Source organism: Spea bombifrons, chromosome 9, assembly GCF_027358695.1.
Source record: "Spea bombifrons isolate aSpeBom1 chromosome 9, aSpeBom1.2.pri, whole genome shotgun sequence".
In the NCBI taxonomy this organism is placed as follows: domain Eukaryota; kingdom Metazoa; phylum Chordata; class Amphibia; order Anura; family Pelobatidae; genus Spea; species Spea bombifrons.
In genome coordinates, this window is record NC_071095.1 from 14,559,978 (window position 1) to 14,564,977 (window position 5,000).

Consider the following 5,000-nt stretch of genomic DNA (forward strand, 5'->3'; position numbering starts at 1 on the left):
ATGATGAGCAAGAAACACATGGCAAAAAGCTCTCCCCGGACTGTGAGAAAAAATTAAAAGCCTACAACACCTGGTATTCCCAGGCGGTCTCCCATCCAGGTACTAACCAGGCCCAACCCTGCTTAGCTTCCGAGATCAGACGAGATCGGGCGCTTTCAGGGTGGTATGGCCGCAGGTGTGAAAGTGTTTTATTTTACTTCTCTTATTCTGTTGCTGCTGCTGCTGCTGCTGCTGCTGCTGCTGCTGCTGCTTGTCGTCGTCAGACAGAAAGAATTATAAGCCCTGGGACAGGACAGAGAAGGTGAGAAGGTTCAAATAAGGGTTTAAAGCTTTGATGATGAGCAAGAAACACATGGCAAAAAGCTCTCCCCGGACTGTGAGAAAAAATTAAAAGCCTACAACACCTGGTATTCCCAGGCGGTCTCCCATCCAGGTACTAACCAGGCCCAACCCTGCTTAGCTTCCGAGATCAGGCGCTTTCAGGGTGGTATGGCCGCAGGTGTGAAAGTGTTTTATTTTACTTCTCTTATTCTGTTGCTGCTGCTGCTGCTGCTGCTGCTGCTGCTGCTGCTGCTGCTGCTGCTGCTGCTGCTGCTGCTGCTGCTGCTGCTGCTGCTGCTGCTGCTGCTGCTGCTTGTCGTCAGACAGAAAGAATTATAAGCCCTGGGAAAGGACAGAGAAGGTGAGAAGGTCCAAATAAGGGTTTAAAGCTTTGATGATGAGCAAGAAACACATGGCAAAAAGCTCTCCCCGGACTGTGAGAAAAAATTAAAAGCCTACAACACCTGGTATTCCCAGGCGGTCTCCCATCCAGGTACTAACCAAGCCCAACCCTGCTTAGCTTCCGAGATCAGGCGCTTTCAGGGTGGTATGGCCGCAGGTGTGGAAGTGTTTTATTTTACTTCTCTTATTCTGTTGCTGCTGCTGCTGCTGCTGCTGCTGCTGCTGCTGCTGCTGCTGCTGCTGCTGCTGCTGCTGCTGCTGCTGCTGCTGCTGCTGCTGCTGCTTGTCGTCAGACAGAAAGAATTATAAGCCCTGGGACAGGACAGAGAAGGTGAGAAGGTTCAAATAAGGGTTTAAAGCTTTGATCATGAGCAAGAAACACATGGCAAAAAGCTCTCCCCGGACTGTGAGAAAAAATTAAAAGCCTACAACACCTGGTATTCCCAGGCGGTCTCCCATCCAGGTACTAACCAGGCCCAACCCTGCTTAGCTTCTGAGATCAGACGAGATCGGGCGCTTTCAGGGTGGTATGGCTGCAGGTGTGAAAGTTTTTTATTTTACTTCTCTTATTCTGTTGCTGCTGCTGCTGCTGCTGCTGCTGCTGCTGCTGCTGCTGCTGCTGCTGCTGCTGCTGCTTGTCATCAGACAGAAATAATTATAAGCCCTGGGACAGGACAGAGAAGGTGAGAAGGTTCAAATAAGGGTTTAAAGCTTTGATGATGAGCAAGAAACACATGGCAAAAAGCTCTCCCCGGACTGTGAGAAAAGAAAAAGCCTACAACACCTGGTATTCCCAGGCGGTCTCCCATCCAGGTACTAACCAGGCCCAACCCTGCATAGCTTCCGAGATCAGACGAGATCGGGCGCTTTCAGGGTGGTATGGCCGCAGGTGTGAAAGTGTTTTATTTTACTTCTCTTATTCTGTTGCTGCTGCTGCTGCTGCTGCTGCTGCTGCTGCTGCTGCTGCTGCTGCTGCTGCTGCTGCTTGTCATCGTCAGACAGAAAGAATTATAAGCCCTGGGACAGGACAGAGAAGGTGAGAAGGTCCAAATAAGGGTTTAAAGCTTTGATGATGAGCAAGAAACACATGGCAAAAAGTTCTCCCCGGACTGTGAGAAAAAATTAAAAGCCTACAACACCTGGTATTCCCAGGCGGTCTCCCATCCAGGTACTAACCAGGCCCAACCCTGCTTAGCTTCCGAGATCAGACGAGATCGGGCGCTTTCAGGGTGGTATGGCCGCAGGTGTGAAAGTTTTTTATTTTACTTCTCTTATTCTGTTGCTGCTGCTGCTGCTGCTGCTGCTGCTGCTGCTGCTGCTGCTGCTGCTGCTGCTGCTGCTGCTGCTGCTGCTGCTTGTCGTCAGACAGAAAGAATTATAAGCCCTGGTACAGGACAGAGAAGGTGAGAAGGTCCAAATAAGGGTTTAAAGCTTTGATGATGAGCAAGAAACACATGGCAAAAAGCTCTCCCCGGACTGTGAGAAAAAATTAAAAGCCTACAACACCTGGTATTCCCAGGCGGTCTCCCATCCAGGTACTAACCAGGCCCAACCCTGCTTAGCTTCCGAGATCAGACGAGATCGGGCGCTTTCAGGGTGGTATGGCCGCAGGTGTGAAAGTGTTTTATTTTACTTCTCTTATTCTGTTGCTGCTGCTGCTGCTGCTGCTGCTGCTGCTGCTGCTGCTGCTTGTCATCGTCAGACAGAAATAATTATAAGCCCTGGGACAGGACAGAGAAGGTGAGAAGGTTCAAATAAGGGTTTAAAGCTTTGATGATGAGCAAGAAACACATGGCAAAAAGCTCTCCCCGGACTGTGAGAAAAAATTAAAAGCCTACAACACCTGGTATTCCCAGGCGGTCTCCCATCCAGGTACTAACCAGGCCCAACTCTGCTTAGCTTCCGAGATCAGACAAGATCGGGCGCTTTCAGGGTGGTATGGCCGCAGGTGTGAAAGTGTTTTATTTTACTTCTCTTATTCTGTTGCTGCTGCTGCTGCTGCTGCTGCTGCTGCTGCTTGTCGTCGTCGTCAGACAGAAAGAATTATAAGCCCTGGGACAGGACAGAGAAGGTGAGAAGGTTCAAATAAGGGTTTAAAGCTTTGATGATGAGCAAGAAACACATGGCAAAAAGCTCTCCCCGGACTGTGAGAAAAAATTAAAAGCCTACAACACCTGGTATTCCCAGGCGGTCTCCCATCCAGGTACTAACCAGGCCCAACCCTGCTTAGCTTCTGAGATCAGACGAGATCGGGCGCTTTCAGGGTGGTATGGCTGCAGGTGTGAAAGTTTTTTATTTTACTTCTCTTATTCTGTTGCTGCTGCTGCTGCTGCTGCTGCTGCTGCTGCTGCTGCTGCTGCTGCTGCTGCTGCTGCTGCTGCTGCTGCTGCTTGTCGTCAGACAGAAAGAATTATAAGCCCTGGGACAGGACAGAGAAGGTGAGAAGGTTCAAATAAGGGTTTAAAGCTTTGATGATGAGCAAGAAACACATGGCAAAAAGCTCTCCCCGGACTGTGAGAAAAAATTAAAAGCCTACAACACCTGGTATTCCCAGGCGGTCTCCCATCCAGGTACTAACCAGGCCCAACCCTGCTTAGCTTCCGAGATCAGGCGCTTTCAGGGTGGTATGGCCGCAGGTGTGAAAGTGTTTTATTTTACTTCTCTTATTCTGTTGCTGCTGCTGCTGCTGCTGCTGCTGCTGCTGCTGCTGCTGCTGCTGCTGCTGCTGCTGCTGCTGCTGCTGCTGCTGCTGCTGCTGCTGCTGCTGCTGCTGCTGCTGCTGCTTGTCGTCAGACAGAAAGAATTATAAGCCCTGGGACAGGACAGAGAAGGTGAGAAGGTTCAAATAAGGGTTTAAAGCTTTGATGATGAGCAAGAAACACATGGCAAAAAGCTCTCCCCGGACTGTGAGAAAAAATTAAAAGCCTACAACACCTGGTATTCCCAGGCGTCTCCCATCCAGGTACTAACCAGGCCCAACCCTGCTTAACTTCCGAGACCAGACGAGATCGGGCGCTTTCAGGGTGGTATGGCCGCAGGTGTGAAAGTGTTTTATTTTACTTCTCTTATTCTGTTGCTGCTGCTGCTGCTGCTGCTGCTGCTGCTGCTGCTGCTGCTGCTTGTCGTCAGACAGAAAGAATTATAAGCCCTGGGACAGGACAGAGAAGGTGAGAAGGTTCAAATAAGGGTTTAAAGCTTTGATGATGAGCAAGAAACACATGGCAAAAAGCTCTCCCCGGACTGTGAGAAAAAATTAAAAGCCTACAACACCTGGCATTCCCAGGCGGTCTCCCATCCAGGTACTAACCAGGCCCAACCCTGCTTAGCTTCTGAGATCAGACGAGATCGGGCGCTTTCAGGGTGGTATGGCCGCAGGTGTGCAAGTGTTTTATTTTACGTCTCTTATTCTGTTGCTGCTGCTGCTGCTGCTGCTGCTGCTGCTGCTGCTGCTGCTTGTCGTCAGACAGAAAGAATTATAAGCCCTGGGACAGGACAGAGAAGGTGAGAAGGTTCAAATAAGGGTTTAAAGCTTTGATGATGAGCAAGAAACACATGGCAAAAAGCTCTCCCCGGACTGTGAGAAAAAATTAAAAGCCTACAACACCTGGTATTCCCAGGCGGTCTCCCATCCAGGTACTAACCAGGCCCAACCCTGCTTAGTTTCCGAGATCAGGCGCTTTCAGGGTGGTATGGCCGCAGGTGTGAAAGTGTTTTATTTTACTTCTCTTATTCTGTTGCTGCTGCTGCTGCTGCTGCTGCTGCTGCTGCTGCTGCTGCTGCTGCTGCTGCTGCTGCTGCTGCTGCTGCTGCTTGTCGTCAGACAGAAAGAATTATAAGCCCTGGGACAGGGCAGAGAAGGTGAGAAGGTTCAAATAAGGGTTTAAAGCTTTGATGATGAGCAAGAAACACATGGCAAAAAGCTCTCCCCGGACTGTGAGAAAAAATTAAAAGCCTACAACACCTGGTATTCCCAGGCGGTCTCCCATCCAGGTACTAACCAGGCACAACCCTGCTTAGCTTCCGAGATCAGACGAGATCGGGCGCTTTCAGGGTGGTACGGCCGCAGGTGTGAAAGTGTTTTATTTTACTTCTCTTATTCTGTTGCTGCTGCTGCTGCTGCTGCTTGTCGTCAGACAGAAAGAATTATAAGCCCTGGGACAGGACAGAGAAGGTGAGAAGGTTCAAATAAGGGTTTAAAGCTTTGATGATGAGCAAGAAACACATGGCAAAAAGCTCTCCCCGGACTGTGAGAAAAAATTAAAAGCCTACAACACCTG

The 5,000-nt window shown here is 49.7% G+C and overlaps 10 non-coding genes and 5 pseudogenes across 10 annotated transcripts; all 15 read right to left on the bottom strand.

Moving 5' to 3' along the window:
- Positions 1-58: 58 nt before the first annotated feature.
- On the bottom strand, positions 59-177 carry LOC128464577 (5S ribosomal RNA). Its single transcript, XR_008344402.1, has one exon. It is a non-coding gene; the product is annotated as a 5S ribosomal RNA (ribosomal RNA).
- Positions 178-392: 215 nt separating this feature from the next.
- Positions 393-501, bottom strand: LOC128465836 (uncharacterized; annotated as a pseudogene).
- Positions 502-773: 272 nt separating this feature from the next.
- LOC128466098 (uncharacterized) lies at positions 774-882 on the bottom strand (annotated as a pseudogene).
- A 263-nt stretch (positions 883-1,145) lies between these two features.
- On the bottom strand, positions 1,146-1,264 carry LOC128463604 (5S ribosomal RNA). Its single transcript, XR_008343490.1, has one exon. It is a non-coding gene; the product is annotated as a 5S ribosomal RNA (ribosomal RNA).
- A 231-nt stretch (positions 1,265-1,495) lies between these two features.
- LOC128463691 (5S ribosomal RNA) lies at positions 1,496-1,614 on the bottom strand. Its single transcript, XR_008343572.1, has one exon. It is a non-coding gene; the product is annotated as a 5S ribosomal RNA (ribosomal RNA).
- A 236-nt stretch (positions 1,615-1,850) lies between these two features.
- LOC128464589 (5S ribosomal RNA) lies at positions 1,851-1,969 on the bottom strand. Its single transcript, XR_008344413.1, has one exon. It is a non-coding gene; the product is annotated as a 5S ribosomal RNA (ribosomal RNA).
- A 248-nt stretch (positions 1,970-2,217) lies between these two features.
- LOC128464602 (5S ribosomal RNA) lies at positions 2,218-2,336 on the bottom strand. The gene has a single exon (XR_008344426.1). It is a non-coding gene; the product is annotated as a 5S ribosomal RNA (ribosomal RNA).
- Positions 2,337-2,554: 218 nt separating this feature from the next.
- LOC128464512 (5S ribosomal RNA) lies at positions 2,555-2,673 on the bottom strand. Its single transcript, XR_008344342.1, has one exon. It is a non-coding gene; the product is annotated as a 5S ribosomal RNA (ribosomal RNA).
- Positions 2,674-2,885: 212 nt separating this feature from the next.
- LOC128463605 (5S ribosomal RNA) lies at positions 2,886-3,004 on the bottom strand. The gene has a single exon (XR_008343491.1). It is a non-coding gene; the product is annotated as a 5S ribosomal RNA (ribosomal RNA).
- Positions 3,005-3,252: 248 nt separating this feature from the next.
- On the bottom strand, positions 3,253-3,361 carry LOC128465837 (uncharacterized; annotated as a pseudogene).
- A 284-nt stretch (positions 3,362-3,645) lies between these two features.
- On the bottom strand, positions 3,646-3,763 carry LOC128465115 (5S ribosomal RNA). The gene has a single exon (XR_008344910.1). It is a non-coding gene; the product is annotated as a 5S ribosomal RNA (ribosomal RNA).
- Positions 3,764-3,981: 218 nt separating this feature from the next.
- Positions 3,982-4,100, bottom strand: LOC128464048 (5S ribosomal RNA). Its single transcript, XR_008343906.1, has one exon. It is a non-coding gene; the product is annotated as a 5S ribosomal RNA (ribosomal RNA).
- A 215-nt stretch (positions 4,101-4,315) lies between these two features.
- Positions 4,316-4,424, bottom strand: LOC128466321 (uncharacterized; annotated as a pseudogene).
- A 248-nt stretch (positions 4,425-4,672) lies between these two features.
- On the bottom strand, positions 4,673-4,791 carry LOC128464670 (5S ribosomal RNA). Its single transcript, XR_008344491.1, has one exon. It is a non-coding gene; the product is annotated as a 5S ribosomal RNA (ribosomal RNA).
- Positions 4,792-4,985: 194 nt separating this feature from the next.
- LOC128466363 (uncharacterized) overlaps positions 4,986-5,000 on the bottom strand; it is a 109-nt pseudogene continuing 94 nt past the window's right edge.